This window comes from Myotis brandtii, unplaced genomic scaffold (assembly GCF_000412655.1).
Source record: "Myotis brandtii unplaced genomic scaffold, ASM41265v1 scaffold924, whole genome shotgun sequence".
Taxonomy (NCBI): domain Eukaryota; kingdom Metazoa; phylum Chordata; class Mammalia; order Chiroptera; family Vespertilionidae; genus Myotis; species Myotis brandtii.
Genome location: NW_005371808.1, coordinates 288,217 through 309,679, shown reverse-complemented (window position 1 = coordinate 309,679; position 21,463 = coordinate 288,217). Strand labels below are relative to the sequence as shown.

Genomic DNA, 21,463 nt, shown 5'->3' with positions numbered 1-21,463 from the left:
CGGGCTCCCCTCCCTCCCGGGGTGGGGGCCGGGCGGGGCGGCTTTCTGCCGGCTCTTCCCCCTCTCGCCCCTGCTTGATTCCCTGTGCGGGGAGCGGGCTGGAGGCAGAGCTCCACAGGCTGCTGTTTTGTTTCTCCGAAGTGCTGCTGAGTGGGCTCCCAGGGCCTGCGTGCGCGGCCGTGTGCGTGTGTCTGTCTGTCGGTATCAGCACATCTGGACACAGAGAATGTCTTTGGAAAACTTTTAAAAATGTGTTTTCGTGGCTTTGAAATCGGGTTCCTGCTTGTCACAAGTGGACAAGCATAGCCGGTGACCCCCAAACTGAGAACTTTTTTGGTGGTGGCTTGTCCTGGGTCAGTCTGTGCCTTCACTGGGGGTTTAACTCTTCAGGAGCCCAGCTCCTCCCAGCAAGCCTGGCCTTGGCCGCAGGCAGGGCAGGGGGCGGCCGTCCTGGCTCTCAGCAGCCATGGGCAGTGGGACTTGGAGCAAAGAAAGGAGCATCTCAGGAAAGGGGTCCCCACGCTGGGGGCCTCAGCACCTGTGGCCCTGATATGCCCAGGCCCTGGGACTTTGACTTAAGCAGAAGGAAGGATCTGGTCAGGAGGCAGGTAATTTAAGGAAGAGGAGGAAGAGGAGGAGGAGGAGGTGGCGGCGGCCAGGACACTGCGGCTCTGTGTCCAGCCTGCCCCAGGAGTGGGATGAATGTGTCTGCCACATGTGCCCGCAGTGGGGGACGTGCCGGGTTCTCTGGGAGCACCGCGGTGCCCCAAACAAGATGCAAGCTCATAACATAAAGAGACGTGTCTGAGCTGTGGGGTGGAGGGAGGGGGCGGTGGGGGAAAGGGAGAGAGATTTTTATCAAAATTGAACACAGATTGCTGAGGTCTGGGCTTGATTTAACTCTAACCTCCCTGCTCTGGCCACTTCTGCACCGTTCAGTTCTGTGGTAGGTTTGCAAAGCTCCCGGGAAGGTGGGCAGGAAAACCGTGCCTCTCTAGGAAGGAGGCCCTGGAGGGTTTCCTTGAAGCTGACATGGGAATGAAAGCAACTTCCCATTTTTGAAAAGCTTAAGGGTTTGTGTTTTCCCCCATCTGAGTAGCGTGTCAGTTTCTTGGATTTCTCTGAAAAGCCGGCCGATGGAGGCAATGGGTTTTCCCCGGAACGCAGAGGGGGAATTGTGTTGTCCTGAGAGTGGGAGGCGAGGGGGCTGGGGCTGAGTGGACCCAGCAGCCCTTGGATTGCCCAATGCAGGCCCTGGATGTCAATAGCTGGTTCCACAGACCAGTGACCGCAAAGAGAGCCTTTCCAGCTTTGCCCTCGCCTGGGCTCTGGTTTTGTATTTTGCAATAGAGCCAACCTACAATGTTTGGGTGGGAGGAACTTTACTGGACTCTCCCTGTGCCCTAGAAAAATGAAGGGACGGGGAGGAAATTTGGACCCACAGGAAGTTGGGAGATTTGGGAAGGATTTTAGAAATTATACAAATCGATCCCTAGGGAAACACGATAATAGACTGAGCAGACGGCAGTGTCAGAAATAGAGTCGTTTAGCTTGAGGAGTCCATCTTCCACCTACGTGTGATGAAGAAGGCGGTGGAAAGGAGTGTGGAAGAGGGGTGGCTGGGGTCCCTGGAGAAGCATGGGCAGGACATGCTCACACGTTCGGAGTGCCTGGGGATGGTCTCGGCCTGGGGCATGGAGGCATACACAGCCCGTTTCTCCTCCGTGCTGGGAGCTGCACTCCTTCCTTGAAAAGCAACAACTGTGCTATTACGTCGTGCCGTCTGGTGAGTTGCACGCTCCGGTGCCTACTCCTAGCCAAGTTTTCGGAGCTTGTCCTCCAGCTCCAGGGATGCTGAGGGAATACTCGTGCCCCCATCAGGACGAAGAGAGGAGAGAAACTTCTCCTGGGCGCTGGAGCTGAGAAGAGAGCCAGGCAATCAGGAAGGGAGGATGTGAGGGCAGGACCAGTAGGAAGGCCTGTGAATGATTTTTGGTGGGGGGCGGTAAGGGGGCGTGTGGGTGAGATTGAGAGACTACAGCTTTCTATGGGAACATGGTCTCTCCCCAGTCTTCCTTTCCAACTTCCTGCCCCCAAAGTTTTGGACACTACACAGGTTAGACCAGCGGTTCTCAACCTGTGGGTCACGACCCCTTTGGCGGTTTGAACGACCCTTTCACAGGGGTCACCTAAGACCATCCTGCATATCAGATATTTACATTACGATTCATAACAGTAGCAACATTATAGTTATGAAGTAGCAACGAAAATAATTTTATGGTTGGGTCACAACATAAGGAACTGTATTTAAAGGGCCAGAAGGTTGAGAACCACTGGGTTAGACTCTCTCCCTCACTGAAGAGCCTTGGACCCAGGGGAAAAGGAGAGGGCACGCCTCAGCGCCCTGCCCCGGTGGGGGGGGGGGGTGCAAAGATGACCGATGGGGCAGAGGCTTGCTTCTTTGATTTCAGTGGCGCCAATGAGAGGACCAATGTTAAATGTTCCCGCTCATTCCCACTATTTTCAAATAGAAGGCTGAATACCAGGGACAGAGGGAACCCTTGGAGGTGACGCCCTGAAATACCCTGGTCCCAGCAGCACAGAGTCCTCAGCAAGAGAACTGGGCTTCGATTCTTTCTTCATGAAAGTTTCTCTGAGAGTCAGTGCCATCCTGACCCCTCCAGGCTTGCCCTGAGCCATTTCACCAACTTGAGACCTGGGAGGAATTCCTAGGCCACTGATGCTTGGGCCGATAGTGGAGCCTTCTCCTCCTTCCTTCTAGCAGCTCAAGATCGGCCGGCTCGCCAGTCATCCCTGAGGTCAGAATACTTAGGGCGCATTCTCAGACTCTCCTGAAGTTCCAAAGGGCAAGCACACCGGTGACAAACAACTTGGACGCTGTCCTTGGCTTTGCTAGTGGCCGACTCTCTGGATCTCCATGGCCGCCAGAGTCTGTGGTCAGGGACCGTGTCCTTCAGGTCTGGAGCAGGATAGAGCGCAGGCTTCCGAGCACTGCCCGGGAGGGGATTCGTCACCTGGGACACCCTACCTATTCCTGCATCCTCACCTGGAAAAAGATAATGAGGATAATATTTACCTCACAAGGTTATCACAAAAATGATATTTATGCAAAAGGACGGAAACAGAGCTAGCGATGTTGTAGACCCTTCATAAAGGGCCTGTCATAATTTCACGTTCCCGTTTTCAGCCATCAGGAGCCTGTGTAGTTTGGAAAGGACCTCCCCACCCCCAAATCTGGCTGTATGTCTTCCATTATTGAAGGCCAATGGGTGGAGTTGCTAGGGTCAGGTGACCTTTACTGGCTCCCTGGAGAAAAGGTGGCTGGTGGGGATTACCCAGGAGCACATGCCTGGCCCATCATCCTGAGGGTGGGCGGAGGCGCCAGGCATCCTGGGCATCTGGCCTGGAAACCACTCCTGTGTGAGCTCCCTCCAGAGGCAGAGGGCACAGAGCAGGCTGGAGTGTAAGGTGCGGGTGGGAGGTGGCAAGGTGGGGTGGGGCACAAGATCAAGAACCTTGGGAGTCCTTTTTTCTTTTGACTTTTAACCTTTGTATCATTCTTTTTTTTTAAAAAAAATTGTTTTTCAACTATAGTTTACCTTCAATATTATTTTGTATTAGTACAGCATAGTGGTGAGATAATCATATACTTTACAAATTGTTCCCCCAAATCAAGATTAGATGAAGCAGAGGATAGAATCAGTGATTTGGAAGACATGGTAGCAGAAAACACCCACTCAGAGCCACAGAAATAAAAAAAAGAATCTAAGAAAATGAGGTAGAAGAACCAGTTGAGTCTTGAAGAACAAGCCTCAGGTCAGAGGTAGGTTAGGCAGCCACTGCGCCTGAGGTGCTGAGGTCAGAGTAAGGGGAGGAAATTCCAATGGGTTGCAAAGAATGGAAGCTTCAGCCCTGGCCGTGTGGCTTAGTTGGCTGGGTGTGGTCCCATGCACCAAAAGGTTACTGGTTCGATTCCTCGTCAGGGCACATGCCCGAGTTTCTGGCTCGATCCCTGGGAGGGGGCATGCAGGAGGTAGTCTGATCGATGTTCCACCCTCCCATCCGGATCTTTCCCTCTCCCTCTCCCTTTCTCTGTCTCTAAAAATCAACAAAAATATGTATAAAAAGAAATGGAAGTTTTAGGCATCTGTAAACCTGTCTGGTGGGGTGGGGTGGGCAAGCTGCCCCCCGATTGGCACACCGATTGGCACACCGAGTAGGGGAGCGGCCGTCCAAGCACAGAAGGAGCATCTGATGCAGCACAGAGCAGCTGCAGGTTCTCTTGGACCATCTGAGAGCTTCTAAGTCATCCTTCAAGTTGACATTTAAGACTTTGAGGATCACATTTGTTTCTGTTTTGTTCAAGCAGTCTCTTTAACCGTGGCCTGGGATGACTTTTCAGCTTTTAAGAGGCTCAGCTAGTGGCCAGCATGTCTTGAGATGGCCCAGATTGGGGGTCAGTGAATTCCTCACCGCTGGCAGTATCTATTTCTCCAGCTCTCTCCTCACATATTTTTGGTTTGTTTGTTTTTTGCCTCATTACGAGGTTATAAAACTGTGCCGTCGCAATGTTGCGCAGGGAGGAAATGCCTTTTCTTTGGCCCCGTGTATCACGCCAGAGCTGTGCGAGGCTTTCACACTGTGGCGATTAGCAGGTGTCATGGGATTCTTTCTGGGCTTCCCCCTCCAAAAGCAAAGCAAAGAAAAAAACCTGGAAAAATAAAGGTTTAGCAGTTCATCTCTGGCTGTAGAGGAGCTGACTGACTTGCACGATGCCTCGGGCTCCGTGGGGAATGTTTCAGGACCAAGTGGACCAGGTGTGCGTTCTGACCCCACCAGGTCACAAGTGGTTCAGTTTCTCTGATTTTCTTCGTCCGCTAAATGAGAACAGTAACTATCCTCACCTCCCAGGGTTGTTCTGAAGACGAGATGAAACAATACAGGAGAAGGACCTAGCAAACTGCTCTGTGCTCAGCAAACTGTTCATGCCGTTCCCCTCTAGAGCTAAGCTCATGAAAGGACATGGGTTTGGACATTCATTTAGGAGTGAAAGTAATTAAGCCACTTATTCAAGGCTTAACGTCGGTGCTCAAAGTTGGAGACCCTTTCATACAAAAGGGGGGCATAGGCCAGCACTCCCCATGCCAATGGCAGCCCCATGTGACCCTCTGCTGGAGTAAAGCAAAGGCCACCAGCTCACTCACCAATGAACCCGGGCTACCAGTGAGCTGTCTCCATACAGCTTGCTGTAGAAATCCCAAACACTGCCGTGGCTCAAAGAGGCAAGGCCAAGCCTGGGGAAAGAAATGATTGAGTCAGTACCTAACATAATGGCAGAGTGACAACAGTACCTTACCTTGTATAACATCCTGCAGTTTGAAAAGCTCATGGCCTCATTTCATCATCATAACAATCCTGTGAGATTGGTATTGTCCACATTATATGGCTCATCCTCTGTGGGCAAAGACTTACCCTAATTCACACAGTAGGTAAGTGGGAGAAACAGGAGGTAAACGAGGATCCAAACAGTGGGTTGCAGCCCTGGCTGGACATCAGAATCAGCTTGCGCGCTTGTCAAAGTGTCAGAACCTGGGCTCACCCAGACCAATTAAATTAGGATCACAGGGGAGTGGACCCAGACGCTGAGAGTTCTACAAGCTCCCAAGTGACCTGAAGTGTAAGTTGAGAGCCATGGGTCCAATGGAAGAATGAAGAATACTGTACCGAGGTCAGTATCAGGTACAGGTAAAATGAACAGGCAAGACGTTGCTAGGACTTAAGTAAGCTCCATGAGGGTGGGGGCTTGCGCGGTTCTCCCTGAATTCCAGAACTTGGTATAGTGTCAGACACAAGGGAGACAATAAACATTGCCTGAATGAATGAAAGAACAAACCACTATAGATTAGGAGCCAAATCCAACCTGTCCCCTTGTTATATAAACAAAGTTTTACTGGCGCACAGCCATGTAATTTGTCTATGTGTTGTCTATGGCTGCTTTCATGCTAAAAGGGCCCAGCTAAGTGTTGTAATAGGGGCCCTATGGTTCACAGTGCTGAAAATATTTATTGTCTGGCCCTTTAACAGAAAAAGTTTGATGGCTTCTGCTCTGGATCTCAGACAGGTATGGAGCGGGTATGCCTTCGGGAGAGTCATTTCTGCATGGTGGTCAAGAATATGGGCCTAGAGTCAGACAAGCCTGTGTTCGAATCCTGGCCCTGCTACTTACGTGTCGTAAGGCCTTGCATATTATTTCATCTCTCTGAGTCTCATCGGAGAAATAGGGATCATAATAAGTAATACCTCCCACTCCAGGTGGTGGTGAGAATTGTCAGCCCTTGACCTAGAGCAGTGGTTGGCAAACTCATTAGTCAACAGAGCCAAATATCAACAGTACAACGATTGAAATTTCTTTTGAGAGCCAAATTTTTAAAACTTAAACTATATAGGTAGGTACATTGTTATTAACTTAATTAGGGTTCTCCTAAGGCTTAGGAAGAGCCACACTCAAGGGGCCAAAGAGCCGCATGTGGCTCGCGAGCCGCAGTTTGCCAACCAGTGACCTAGAGTAAGCACTCAGCGAATGTTAGCCCTCACTATCACGGTTGTTGTAGTTACTTGCAATGAACCAAACAGAACAAAAACTAACTAGATTGGAGCCAAAACCTAAATCCAGTGTCATGGACAGAATGAGGGATGCGCTAGGGAAAACAATCAGTCTGTAAGCTGGTGGCGAAGAAAAACTCTGGGGAGGTTTCTGAAGTAAAGGTTCCCCGGTTAAGACAACACAGATCAGGCCGAGGGATGTGAGTGAGGAGTTCCCGTGTGGCTGACTGCTGTGTCAACCAGCAATCCCTGTCATTCCTCAGGGGTTAACCTAGATTTTATTACACGGAATAGTCAGGAGCATGTCCCACCTCCATACCCTTGTTCATTGTTCTTTCTAACTGAAAGACCCTTCCCGATCCTCATCTTCCTGGTCCACTGTTCCTGCCAGGTTTGCTCCTGCCTTCTCTCTCAAACTCCCTTCGCAAGGCTCCCCCCAGTCACTCCTTCCTTCTCACTCCCATGAACTTGACATGCGGCTCTGTTATAACACTTAACAAACTGCATTACAGTCAGGGTGGGACTGAGTCTCCATCTTGCTTTCTACAGGTTTGGAGCTCATAAAAGTCAAATTCCACTGTAGAGTCCACACCTGTTAGCCAAACAGTGTCAACTAACCTGTGATTCAACACAATGGTACCTGAGTTAACTCTGGAGGAATGAGTAGGACTTGCCCAGGTGCTGATGAGATTGCAAGAGAGAATTCCCACAGCCAACCAGATTGAGAAGAGCTACCCTCTTTAAAGACTTACGAGGACCCTTTGTGTCCTCAACCCTCCATTCTGTGGTGGCTCCTTCCCTCTGGGACACCTCTTCCGAGTGCAGCCAGGGACAGAGAAAGATGGAAGAAACGTAAAACCAAGTCTTTGACTTCTTGTCTGCAGATGTGGTGACAAGTTGGGTTTCGGCCCCTCTGGGCTTTTCATGTACAAGAGCCAGGATAATTGGGAGTTAGCTTGCTATGGTCAGCTTTCGTTAGCACGGCAGTAGAGAGAAGCATGGTCCTGGATAACAGCAAACAGCAGATAATTCACAGCTTTGCCATTTGGCTACAGAATGTGTTGCATAATTTTTATAGGTTTAATGGCAGATTTATTTTGGTGGCAGATATATATATTGTGTGGCATAATATTAAAACGATGCTCTCTTTTAATGACTAAGGGGAGGGCACAGGAAAATGTTGGCCTTGAATTAAATATTCCTTTTGATCAACCCCAAAAGTACAATAAGGAACTGCCTTTTAAGAGGGGAGGTAGGAGAGAGAATGAAACAGTATGTGTATATAGGTCCCCATCATGCACATGGTGCTCTGCTGATCATTCTTAAAAATGTATCCTTTATTTGATTTTTCCAAATTATGGAAGTAATTCATTTTTGCTTAAACAAGTGAACCGGTATTACAAAAAGACAAGTGGGAAACGAATAACATGTTTACCCCTCTCCACACCCTTGTAATTAATGTAAATAGGCTAGAATGATATTCTTCCATATCCTTACCTTTTTTTCATACAAATACCTACAGGTGTGCTACTGGTAGGGCGGGATCTTGTTTGAGTGTTTGTTTTCCATTGAAATGGAATCTAACTCTGCACATTACTCTGCAGCATGTGTCTCTTCCCCTTGACCATATGTCAAGGTCATCCCTACAATGCCTCAAGCTCTTAGTAATTTTTCCTGATTTCTTTATGCCTGGACACATACACCTGTACATATTTGAGATCATGCCGTTTTGGTAGGGATGTTTACTTTTCCATCAGTCAGATATTAGAGGGGGTTTCATCCTGGCTGATCACCAGTTTGGGTCCCTGAGTCTGACAATACAAGCACCCATCACCCAGGAAAGCTTGGCTTCGGCACTCGGGCTCAGTGAGTGCTGAACCAGGCCTGACCACCCTGGGGTATGACTACGTGTCATATGTGGTCCTCGTTCGTCCCCTAGGGAAGCTACTGAGCACCAGGCCATGCGGCTCCTCTTCCTCCTCGTCAGCTTTAGCCTTCCCTCCTTGGGTCTCCTCAATTACTGAAATGCAGGCGATGCCCAGGAAACATCAAAGACTGGACAGTAGGTTGGAGGCCAGTACAGATGCCACAGATTAGTGTAGTATCATGGGCAGGGCTGTGGACTCTGCACACTGATTGCCTCTCTGCGTCCAAGTTGCTGTTTTTGTTGTTGTTGTTGTTTAATATTTTTATTGATTTCAGCCAAGAAGGGAGAGGGAACGAGAGATAGAAACATCCATGATGAAATGATGAGAGAGAATCATTGATTGGCTGCCTCCTGCACACCCCACACTGGGGATCGAGCCCACATCCTGGGCATGTGCCCTGACCTGGAATTGAACCATGACCTTCTGGTTCATAGGTTGATGCTCCACCAGAGCCAAGCCGGCCAGGCTGAGTTCAAGTTTTGCATAGTGGACTCTGGGCTGTGCCACCCAGACCCCATTCAGGACTAACTCAGCGGTGGGCAGTGCTGGGGGTGGTCATTCTCTGTGGAATTGCCTCAGCTCAAGAGTTGCCTTCGCCCACAGTCACTCCCACCCACGCTCCTCTCCTGGGTCACCTGCATCCAGTGATAGGTGGGAGCGAGGAAGGCCTGCCCCCTCTGTCCCAATGTGAGGAAATTCCAAAGGGCCCCCCAGTGTCAGGGCTCCCCACGGGGTTGGTGGAGGCCTTCCCTGAGGCTGAATGACAAATGATGGCTGTATTTTCTCTCCTCCCAGTGCCACCTCCCGCCTGCCAGCCCCTCCCCTGGGTGGTTGATTCCAAGTGCTCTTCCTGATAACCCCGTGCCTGCTCCAGACACTGTGACTGTTTTATATGAAGTCCTTTCAGAGGCGTCCATTATTTTCTGGGTAATCACCAGTGGCTCTATTAGAATATGAAAAAGTGCACCTTTTTTTCTCGTGCCCTATATTGTCTGTTTTCTAGGTGAGACCCAACGGATTTCTCTACAAATAGGTTGTGTCGTAACTGGGCAGACTGAGCAAATGTTTAGAATTTTATCACCAAATTTGCATTTGCCCCTGTCCTTGTCCCCAATGCTCATGCTAGACAGAGGGCGTGGGTACTTCTGGGTAGAAGCACAACCAGATGGCTTTGCTGCCATCCTGGAGACGGGACTGGACGAGTGGGCCTTTGGGAACGCCTCTCCGTCTACTGGTGCTTCTGCCATAGAAAGGGAGTGGTCTCAGAGGACCCTGCTGGCCCCTGGGAGCCGCCTTCCCGCCTGCATAGGTGTCCACACCATTCCTGCCCGAGTCTCTGCCAGACCTGATTTGTCCCTGTGGGTGTTTGTTTCTTACTAGTTTGTCCCGAGCACGGGCGGGCTTTGGCGCTGTGACTTCAACATTCCGCCCTCAGGTTAAGTACACTGACCGCCTGCCCCGAGTGCCAAAGCAAAGCTAGCCTGCGTGATGGATGCTCGTGTGCCAGACTTGGGACCCAGACTCCCAGTTCAGCGTCTGACCACATTCGTGGGGGTCAGTGTCAACACTCCCTCCCTCCCTGCCTCCCAGATGCTACAGCCCCCAGCCTCAAGGTCCCCTGAGCAGGCGGCCAGGGGAGGGAGTGATGCCAGGCCAGTGGGGAGATCTGTCAGTGTTTCCACAGAGCCAGAGGCAGCTTTGAAGTTAGTTTGAAGCAAATTCAGGGTTTCTGTGGACTTTGGACAGTAGAAGGGCCAAGCCATTTTAACTCTTCTTCTTCTTTTTTAAAATCTCTATCAATTGGGCTGACAGCTGCCCAGAGGCAGAGTTAGAAACCCCCTCTGCCTTTCCGAGACACACAGTTGTAATTTCCCATTACTGTTGCCCTGAACAGAGGTGATGCTATAGAAGCCCGGGCTGGCAGAGCTGGTAAACAGGCCAGACTTCTGAGTGTAAGGCTGTGGTTCAGAGCACAGGCCCTGGGTCCAGATTCTGGCTCCACTTCTTGCTGGCTGGGTGACCTTGCATGAGTTACTGCACGTCTCTGTGCCTTAGTTTCCTCATCTGTAAAACGGGTTGTTATTAAGATAGAGTTGATGAAGGGTTTGGTAAAAAGAAGAAAAAAGGGGGAAAAGTACTTAAAACCATGGCTGGCACATCGTAAGCACTAAGGAATGTTAATGATGCTGATGAAGGTGATGGAGATGATGATGGAGATGATGATGGGGACTAAGTCTCATTAGCTCTGTTTGTCCAGCATCCTGCTCAGTGCCTGGCATAGAGCGGGGATTCAGCAAGCAAACTCCTCTTCTTCTTTTTTAAAATCTCTATCAATTGGGCTGACAGCTGCCCAGAGGCAGAGTTAGAAACCCCCTCTGCCTTTCCGAGACACACAGTTGTAATTTCCCATTACTGTTGCCCTGAACAGAGGTGATGCTATAGAAGCCCGGGCTGGCAGAGCTGGTAAACAGGCCAGACTTCTGAGTGTAAGGCTGTGGTTCAGAGCACAGGCCCTGGGTCCAGATTCTGGCTCCACTTCTTGCTGGCTGGGTGACCTTGCATGGGTTACTGCATGTCTCTGTGCCTTAGTTTCCTCATCTGTAAAATGGGTTGTTATGAAGATAGAGTTGATGCAGGGTTTGGTAAAAAGAAGAAAAAAAGCGGGGAGGGGGAGTATTTAAAACCATGGCTGGCACATAGTAAGCACTATGGAATGTTAATGATGCTGATGAAGGTGTTGGAGATGATGATGGAGACGATGATGGAGGTGATGATGGAGATGATGATGGAGAATGGGACTAAGTCTCATTAGCTCTGTTTGTCCAGCATCCTGCTCAGTGCCTGGCATAGAGCGGGGATTCAGCAAGCATTTATTAAACCACATATCCCACTGCTTTTTGCTAAGTGTCTACTGCCTACTTAGTCTGCTCGACTCTCTACCAAAAAATATGTTTTCCATTTAAAAATTTATTTTAACTTTTTAGTGAAGTTTGATATGATTCAGAAAAATACAGTTTATAAGTATATGGATCAATGGATTTTCACAAACCAAACACGGCTGTGTACCCAGCATCCAGATCAAGAGACAGAGCATCCAAAGCCCCCCACGTCCCCTGCCCAGAGAAGCCGCTCCTGCACCTTCTGCCCTACTACCCTCCCACGTTCCTGAAACCCAACTCCATAGATCAGTCTTCCTGTCCTTGAACTTCGAGTACATGGACGCACACGGCGCATATTTGTTTGTGTCTGGTTTCTTTTGTTCAGCATCATGTTATTGCATAGGTCATTCATTCTCATGGTGGTGCAGGTTTCCATGATCTGACTATGATTTACTTAACCTTCTGTGGTTGGGCATGGGGGGCAGTTATGCACAGCCTTGCTCTGAGCATTTATGCACTTGTTCTTGGGTGAACATATGGATATGTGGTGTATGGGTGTGTTCCTGGGCATGGGACTGCTGGATCATAGGGAATGCATGTGTTTGGCTGTAGGAGGTATACATATTGCCACACAGTTTTACATATTGCCACAACAGTGGTTGTACCGTGTTTCCCATTTTCTGTAAAGATGAAGAAGTGAGCGGTTCCAACTTGGTAGTGCAGGGGCTTGAGGCCCAGTCGTACCCTGGGGTTCCTGAGATCTTCCTGTCTCCCATGCTCTTCATATCAGAGAGTTCACATGTTCTAGAAAGCCTGCTGGGGGTAGGCATGCCCTGCCTACCAGGCACTGTGCTAAATCCTCACAACCATCCCCTGAGATGAGATGGGTGTTACCATCCCCTCTCACAGATGAGGCAATTGAGGCTCAGAGAGGTTGAGTGACTTGCCTAAGATCACACAGGAAGACACTTTCAGAGTCAGAATATAGACAGATATGCTTGAATCTAAAGCTCCTGCAGTTGGGGATCTGATGGCGAATAGTTTGGGCTTCAATGTTAACACTGAATAGGAACATAGACACGGGGGTGGGGGCTGTTCCTCTAGAGCCCGTGCCAGCTGTGGGTGGCGGCTATGAGGAGATGCTCTGTAAAAAGGAGCAACTCAATGACCTTGAGAAGCCAAATTGTTTTCCTGCCCTGGGGCTGTTGGAGAAAGTCATACATTTCCTGGAAGGCAAGAGTGACCATGTAATTTACTGTCTAAACCAGGACTCCTTCATGAGTGAAAGGGGCACTCGCTGGACGGGGCACTGGGCAGCAGACACCGCCCCAGGGGAACTGGGATATCACTCACCCTGCAAGGCTGAGTGGGCAGCGCCCTCCTGCTCAGCGGGGCTGTCCCGGCCCTTTTTAACTCTTTCAGAACCCTGTCTGTGTGGAGTCTGCTGGGATGTGATGTACTTCTAGTCTCCTTGGTTCATGCCAACCAGGGCCTGGCTTTCCTCTCCTCCTCTGCACACCATTCCCTGCTCAGACGTGGCTCTGACAAGGGGAGCTTTCTTGGACAGATCCAGTTACCATTGAGATGCTTATGCCAACGGATCAGAAGCTGTTAGAAGGCTAGGGCTGTGCCTTAGTCCCTGTGACATTGATGGCACCTGTCCATGTGTCAGGCACAGAGTTAGCACTCAGGGAGTTCTTGTTGACTGTATATGTCATTTACCCATGTGCTCATTCATATGCATTCATTCATATGCATTCATTCATTCATTCATCATTCATTCATTCGTACTTCATAGAACAAGCTTAGTTTAGACTCTTTCTTTTCTCTCTTTGGATCTGACTCCTATTCCATTGGCCCAGAAAGAGAAGTCAGTTGTGTGTAGAAGTGTGTGTACATGCAAAGGACAGAGAGTAAAAGGGGTCAGCTTAACGAGCAGTGCAAGACACTGCCTCTTGGGAGTTGGTGTGAGGATCTAGGCTGAAATTCCAGCCATCTGCTAATTAGCTGCACTTCCATAGGTAAGTGGTTGAGCAGTTTAGCATGTCTGAGCCTCCGTTTGAGTCTCCTGTAAAATGGCAACGACAGCACTACCTCTGGTAAGGAGTTTAGTGAGCCTATGACCCAGGGCGTAGAAAAAGTGCACGTTACACCGCGAAGTGCCGTGTCCTTCTTAGTCACTAATGGTCGTGGTGGTTCAACAGCTGTCTGAGGAGCACCCGTGTAAGGCGCTGTGTGAGAGGCTCCAGCGGGTCCTGGGGAATGAATCCTGGGGAGCAAAATCCACCCCCTCCGGGGTCTCCAGTCTCTTCAAGTGAGGCCTGCAGTGCACACGTGACAAGCCCACATGACGGGGAGTTTTTAATTAATAAAGAAGGAATCGGCAAATTCTCCTAGGCCTTAGAGATTTGATGTGTGTCAAAGATATGGATGCAAAGGATAATTAATTTCTCATTAAGCCCACAGCTGCATTTTCACCAGAACAACAGCCAGGAGCATTTAAGGGCTTGCGCGTGCCCAGCAGTAGCTTTGGAGCACGTAGTGGCCTCCTGATGCAGATGCTGGGCTCCAACTGCTGGGCGGCAAATTCAGATTCCACCACTTGCTAGAATTGGAGCCTCGTGCAAGCATGTCTCCTCCGAGGCCCCGTTTTCTGATCTGTTAAACGGTGACAGCATCAGTACCTCCCCCCAAATGAGGACAACATTAATACTTGTAAAGTACTTAGAACAGTGTCTGGTACATAGTAGGTACTCAGCAAACCTTAACTATTATTATTTGCCAAATAATGTGTTTTCCATTGGAAAACTAGTGTGTGGTCTGAGGCAGTGCATGGTTAGAGGAAAGATGGTTTTGAGATGGGGGAGTCAGGGAAGGTTTCATGGAAAAGAAGTGTCCCAGCTCTATCTCAGGCGTCTTTTATGCCCTGAGCAAATGGGTTTGTTTATTTCTACGATTACTCTGCCTTCAAGCTCAGAAAAGAAGATTTCGTATGGGAGGAATGCCTTCCCTAAGGAAGCACACGTCAAATGCTCCCTGGAACTTGGCAGTTGAATAAGATGTGGTCTCTGCTCTCACGCATTTCGGAGCCTGTTCATCCATCCCTGATGCCAGTGACGGGAGCTATTTAGATGAATCTAGAAGTGAGGAACACTATTCCATAGAGATGCTCAAAGTTGAGAAATGTGGAGTCCGTTTAAGAAAGCTTGGGAAATGTCGGAAAATTACAGACTCCCCTTCAGGGTTTCTGTGGTTATTAGACGAGTGTCTGGAACGTGGTATGTACTCAGCAGATACTGTGGGAGGGCAGGTGCATGATGCTTCCTGCAGGGGGTGGACAGGTGGTCCCTCTGGGTCCTTCCGTCCCTCTGTGACATCCACATGGTTCTGTGTCCACAGGTGAAGGGCACCAAGAAAATATTTGGAACTTTCCCTGAACTATGTTGACAAAGTCTAGAGAAACGGGCCTGCCACATTGCCCAGGGATTGTGGGAATTTCTGTCCGTGGCTCACCTCGAATGTGATGGTCATTTGACGGCTAAGTCCTTCCTCTGCCTCTGTCGCCCTCTCTTTTTCCAGTGAAGAGGTGATGAAATGCACAACTTGTTCAAACTTTCATAAATTAAAAGAAAAATTCTTTTGGTTTTTCAAAGCATGCAAGAGCAGTTCTAACCGTAAAACAATGCCATAGAATAATAAACGCATGAAAAGACGTTCAAACGTACTGGGAAACGGGGAAATACCATAAATTGAAATCACACGGAGACATCATTTAACACCCACTTGATCAGATTGGCCCCCAAATTATACTCATCACATTGGATGCAGAGCCAGACATAATTCCCACGCACTAATGGCGGGAATTAAATTGCTTTGACACTTTGGAGAGTGATTTGTTGCTGTCTAGTGAAACCGGAGATGCACTTACCCTACAGCCCAGCAATTTCATTCCTAGAGAAAAACTCGAAAACATGTGAAGAGGAGATATGTCCAGGAATATTCATTATAGCATGAATATTCTATAAGGAGGGATTTGAGAGCTAGAAAGCAACTCAAATGTCTATCCTCAATCAAGAGATTGGTTAAACAATTTTATATTTACCTACAATGGGGTACTATACCGTGGACAAAAAACGAAGAGGTACTAGGGAGGTATGATCTCAGAAACAATATTTAGTGCAAAAGCAAGGTGCAGAAGGATACCATTGTCATTAAGTTTGAAATAATATAAAGGAATGCCTTATTATTTGCAAATATTTACATATGTGACACTAGATTCAGAGAGGTGGCTCCCGCTAGGGAAGGCAGGGTGGGGTACACAGGGGCTCCATTTACATCTGTGATATTTTATTCCTTATACTCAGTGGTATACAAATGTTTACTTAGTATCTATATTTTTAGTTAAAGTATTTTTGGTTTTTAAAAAAGTTAATTATTTTAAACTCTTTTTTTAATCATATTTTTATTGATTTCAGAGAGGAAGGAAGAGGGAGAGAGAGAAACATCAATGATAAGAGAGAATCATTGATCAGCTGCCTTCTGCACACCCTCTATTGGGGATTAAGCCCGCAACCCAGGCATGTGCCCTTGACCGGAATTGAACCCAGGACCCTTTGGTCTGCAGGCTGACGCTCCATCCACTGAGCCAAATCGGCCAGGGCAAAAGTTAATTATTTTAAAATGGACACAGACCTGGCCGGTGTGGGTCAGTTGTTTGAGATTGTCCCATGCACCAAAAGGTTGCCGGTTCGATTTCTGGTCAAGGGCACATGCCCAGGTTACAGGCTGAATCCCAGGTAGGGGGCATGCAGGAGGCAGCCCATCAGTGTTTCATTCTCACATCGATGTTTCTTCCTCTCTCTCTCCCTCCTTCTCTTTCTCCCTCTCCCTCCCTTTCTCTCTCAAGATCAGTCAGTCAATACATAAACTTAAATAAACAATAAAATGGGCACAGACTCCCAATTCATCTCCTCTGCCCGTTGGCACATGGACATGCTGGAGGGTGAATAGAAGCTGCTGCTCCTTTGCTCCAGGTCCAGCTGGGACATTTTAGTGCTGTGACCATCTTCAGGTGGGCCATGGGCCCCGTGTGCTCATGGTAATCACTGTTTTTGGACTGAAAATCTTGCCATCTTTTTTTCTGATTTGTGGATTTGTCGGGATCCTATTTTGATATATCCATGGAGATGCAAAATAGGGTCAGAGTAATAGGAGCCAAACAGCCCTAGCCGGTTTGGCTCAGTGAATAGAGCGTCGGCCTGTGGACTGAAGGGTCCCGGGTTCGATTCTGGTCAAGGGCATGTACCTTGGTTGCGGGCACATCCCCAGTAGGGGGTGTGCAGGAGGCAGCTGATCGATGTTTCTCTCTCATTGATGTTTCTAACTCTCTATCCCTCTCCCTCTCCCTTCCTCTCTGAAAAAAATCAATAAAATATAAAAAAAAAATCATTTAAAAAAAAAATAGGAGCCAAACAGCAACTCTCTGGCACATTCTCTATATTGCAAATTGCTGGAGCTTTCTCTCATCCCATCCCCTCCTTGGGAACGACTGGAATTTCTTGCGAGTGACCACAGCTATCGCCTGTCCTGACATGCTTTTGATAAGGACATGGGACCAACAGTCTGGAGTCTTTCTCAGTGCCCCGGGCTAGAGACTCTCCCTCTGCGTCCTCGCTGCCTGGCTCCCACGGAGGTCTCCGTGCCCCTGACTTTCACTGGGACAGCCCCTCTCTGCTCCTCTTGCAGGCATGCGGCCCTGAGTGGGGGAGTCCCTCCACTGGGAACTGCTTCACTTTCCTTCGCGGGACAATGAAGCCACGCTGACTTCTTCTCTGGGCGCCTGTTAAAATGCAGGCGGTTCAGCTCCTGTATGTGCCTTCCTCGTTACAGCCCCCTCTCCCTGGGCATCTGGCCCCAGTCCAATGCAAGGGACACACACTGGGTGGGCCTCCAGGGCCCTGTCCTCTGATCTGCAGCCTCTGTCCTTGACCTAGCCCAGGAGTAATTGACTAGTCTCAGTTCGGCACCATGAGCCCCTTATCTGGCCAGCAGAGTGCTTGCCCTGGGACTAAATCCGCGGGGGGGGGGGGGCACAGGGGTGTCTTTCCTCTCTGCTTCCTGCTTATTTATGTCCTATAATTCACCTGAAGTAAAAGGAAGAAAGTCACACAAAATTGGGACTTTGCGGCCGGAATCCTGGGCACATGGTTGCTCTGATAACATACCTTGTAGTCTATGACAGTCAGGCTCTGGGCAGGAGACACTTGGCACTCCCAGGAGGGTTTAACTGATAAGAATGTAATGAGAGGACTATTTGCAGAGAGATAAGGGACTAGAGGAGATGTGAGACACTCAGGGACCAGCCACAGCAAGAAGCTGTTAACACTCCTGCCCTTGAAGGGGTGAGGGGGAAGGAAGTGTCATCAGGGCCCTGGGCCAGTGGGAGCCGAGGCGGAGGGGCCTCCTAGCAGGAGCTGTGGTCCTAGAGGAATGGCCGCTGCCCATCACTACCCATCAGGGCTTAGCAGAGGGAATGGGAACAAACACCCTGAGGCCTCTCCCTCCACACTCCAGTCACCCGCTGTTGCTTCCCGCTGGTCACATCCCACTGGGCAGCAGAAGCCCAGGACCCTGGGTGATGCATTTCAGAGAGGTCATTCCCCTGGGCAGGGGTGTGGTGAGCAGGGCAGGGTGTGGAGGGAGAAGGGCCAGTGGAGAATAGTCAGCACCTTGTATATTTCTGTATGCATTTGTCATGCAACTGGATACACCATTCGTAATGGGGAGGCCCTTGGATTCCAATTGGAATAGCTTTGGGCAGATTGTGCTGTCTGTGGACTGGTTGACTCCGGGAGGCTGAGATGGGTGAGCCAGGAAGGGGTCTGGGAGGGAAAGGACCTGACCCTTACGGCTTTGGGTCAGGTACTTTGTGCTTTGAAAAGAAACATGTTTTGAATGAGGCTTGGGGATTGGCCTTTAACTTGCTCTAAATCAGGGGCGGGGAACCTTTTTTCTGCCAATGGCTATTGGGATATTTATAACATCATTCGAGTGCCAAATAAAATGATCAACTTAAAAATTAGCCTGCTATATTTGGTCAACACTTAATTGGCTCACCCTCAATGCCTTGGCAGGCCCAGACCAAATGATTTCTCGGGCCTTGTGTGGCCCGTGGGCCAGACGTTCCCCACCCCTGCTTAAGTGCTTTGTTGTCCAGAGAATGGATGTATCTGCCTTAATTTAAACCAGAATTCTTTCTCTTTATTAATCTACAGAGGGCTTTTTCGTTGGGACACCCCATAGAACTGGTGTTTTGAGGCACATATCAGTTAGGATTTGTGCTCAGTGTCTGGCCCTGAGCACCTATCAGCGTGGCCCTATCAGTGAGGGGCCTGTATTTTCCTTATACAGTGAGTCCAGCAGATGCAGGCCAGCGTGGGCAGGGTATCCCCACAGTGCCCGCAGGGGCCCGGGCTCCCCCTGTCTCCTGGAGAATGAAACACAATTTTGTCGCTGTGCTCATTGCCTTCTGGTTGCAAGGTGGTCTCTTCCAGGCAGGAAGAAAGAGGAGGACACAGCACAGAAGGTCCGTGCCAGCTAATGCCACTCTCTGCAGCCAGCCTTCCTGGGTGCCCCCTCTGGAAACTGGCCACGCTGTGCTAAGCTGTCCTGCTGTGGGCCAAGCTCCTCCCCTCCGTCCTGTTTGTGGTCACTGGTGGGTTTTGACTGGGCCTCGGTATTGCGGGGACAGCCCTGCATTCCCCGCTGGCGATGGCTGTGGGACAGCTTCTTCCAGGCCCTGTCATCTCTGAGGAGGCTTCTGCGCAGACACTTAGGGGAGTCTAGCGCTGTGTCTTCTATGGTAGATATTCTTAGAAACATTGATTTGCATTCTTGAGCCCATGAACCATTTGAAGGGACTTCTCATGTGTGTGTTTGCATGTGTGTGTGTGTGGTGTGTGTGGGGTGTTTGTGTGTGTGTGTGTGTGTGTGTGTGTGTGTGAGAGAGAGGGTGGGGGGGGGAGGAGAAGGCTTTTCCATCTTGTGGCAATGGCAGCCGGGTATTTATAGCTGGATCTACAGGGCCATTCTCATGTGGCTGAGAAAATGAAAACCTCATGTGGATTGTGTTTGGTTTCCCCCCTGCCTTGGCCATCGCAGGCTCTCCAGTTCCTCGGCCCTTGTTGTTGTAACCAGAGCCGGCTGAGCATCGCTGGGACTGGGAGGTTATGTAAATTTACTGTTTCAGGCAAAGGGCCTGTTCTCCTTCAGGCGGCCACGGGGCCTCCTCGGGGACTTCTGAGGAGAGCTTGTGGGTGACACTCAGTGGCAGCCTCGCCATCACCACGCTCTGCTCTGGAAGGCGGTGGATTAACCCGTGGGGTGTGGATTCCTTAGCTCGCCGCCCCTCAGCCTATATGAGTTCCTTTGAAAGAAAATGATTCTTTCCCCCTTGTTTTTCTGTATTCTTACGTCTTTTCTGTCTGTGTTTTGCCTTCTCGGTTAGACTGAGAACACCTGGGGCCTGGTGTGTTTGCCCGGTACTGGAGCTCTTGGCAGGACGGGTGTGTGTGTGTGTCTGTGTGTGTGTGTGTGTGTGTGTGTGTGCGGTGGGGAGGGGGGGTGGCAGTAGCTCAGGTCCTGCTTCTCGGGGCCGGCTGAAGACTCATGGACTTGTGTGTGTGTGTGTGTGTGTGTGTGTGTGTGTGCTTCTCCGGGCCGGCTGAAGACTCATGGACTTCGCTGGACAGTGGGGCTGCAGCGGTTCATCTGATCCTTACCGAGGCGGGCATGCTTCCTGACCGCTTTACTCCGAGGCGACTGAGAGACCCAGAACCCGCATAGAGGCTCCATCATTTCATTCTGGTGTCTGGGACCCACACATTCACTTCGGATTTAAGCAGCTGAGGCTGCAGAGGGTCTGTGGCTGGGGCAGGGGGTAGGGTGGCCTGGCCCAAACCTGCCAGAGCATTCAGAGGCCCTGAGGAGCCTGCCAAGGAGGGAGCTTGAGCTTAGCTGCCATTATCCCGGGGAGCTGTGTCTTCTCATTGGCAACCCCCAGGGCTGTCAGACCTTCTGGGCTGGCCCACCACATGCATGGCTTTATTAATTCCTAGTCTTCAAAGTCGCCAAACTATACCTACCAAGACCTACTATGTGCCAGGCACTGGGCTAAACACTTGTGCACTCCAACACATCTCATTCTCACCATAGACCTGCAAAGTGGGTGTTCTCCCATTTCACAGACGAGAAAACTGAGGTTCTGAGAGTTTAGGCACCTGACCTGTCACATAGCTAGTTAAAGGCCCAGAGGCCATTGCAGATAACATGTGACTGACTCCAAGACCCCTGCCCTCTGTGCCGCACCCTAATGTATGGCCACCATCTCCCTTCGTGATGAACTCAACAACCAACCACCTGACTTCCGTGTTATAACTCACCCCACAAGCATCATTCAGTATCCCCGCCTGCCCGCCCTGCCTGTGTCTAGCCACAGAGTGGGAGGGGACTTCTGACTTGGGGGACATGGGTAGCTTCTGGTGCATCTGTAGCTTGACCCCTGGGATCCTGCACTTCAGCCCTGCACCCTGCTTTCTGCTAAGAACACACCCACACCCTGTCCCCCGCCTCCCTCCTCCCTACCTCCTGTGAGTTCTAGAGGGCAGAGCCAGCTCATTAGTGTTTGTCCTGTTTCCAGGAATCCCAAACAGACAAGAATCCTTGCTGAAAAGCCAAGCCTTCTTGGGGAAAGTGTGTGTCACCGAGAGAGCGAGGTTCCTCACGCTGGGAAATGGGAGCCCAGACCCGTCCAGGAAAATAAGTGTGGCTTTCAGAGCCAGATGGAAGCGGATTGGCTGCTCCCGGCATCCCCTCCCCGGGTAATCACCCCTCACAAAGCACTCTGGGAATTTGCCTTTCCAGTTCATCCTAGGGCACTAACTGATGACATTTTCCTCCGGATACAGAGGGGAAGAAGAGGCAGATGGGGTGCCTGAGTGGGGGGTGTGTGTGTGTGTGTGTGTGTGTGTGTGT

At 50.0% G+C, this 21,463-nt stretch overlaps 1 protein-coding gene across 2 annotated transcripts in view; it reads left to right on the top strand.

Moving 5' to 3' along the window:
* The first annotated feature begins 1,767 nt into the window (after positions 1 to 1,767).
* Positions 1,768 to 21,463, top strand: part of DAAM2 (dishevelled associated activator of morphogenesis 2) — a 106,670-nt gene continuing 86,974 nt past the window's right edge. For both annotated transcript variants that reach the window (XM_005885741.2, XM_005885740.2), the window contains exon 1: positions 1,768 to 1,786. The gene's annotated coding sequence lies outside the window, so the exon portion shown is untranslated. The remainder of the gene's footprint in view (positions 1,787 to 21,463) is intronic.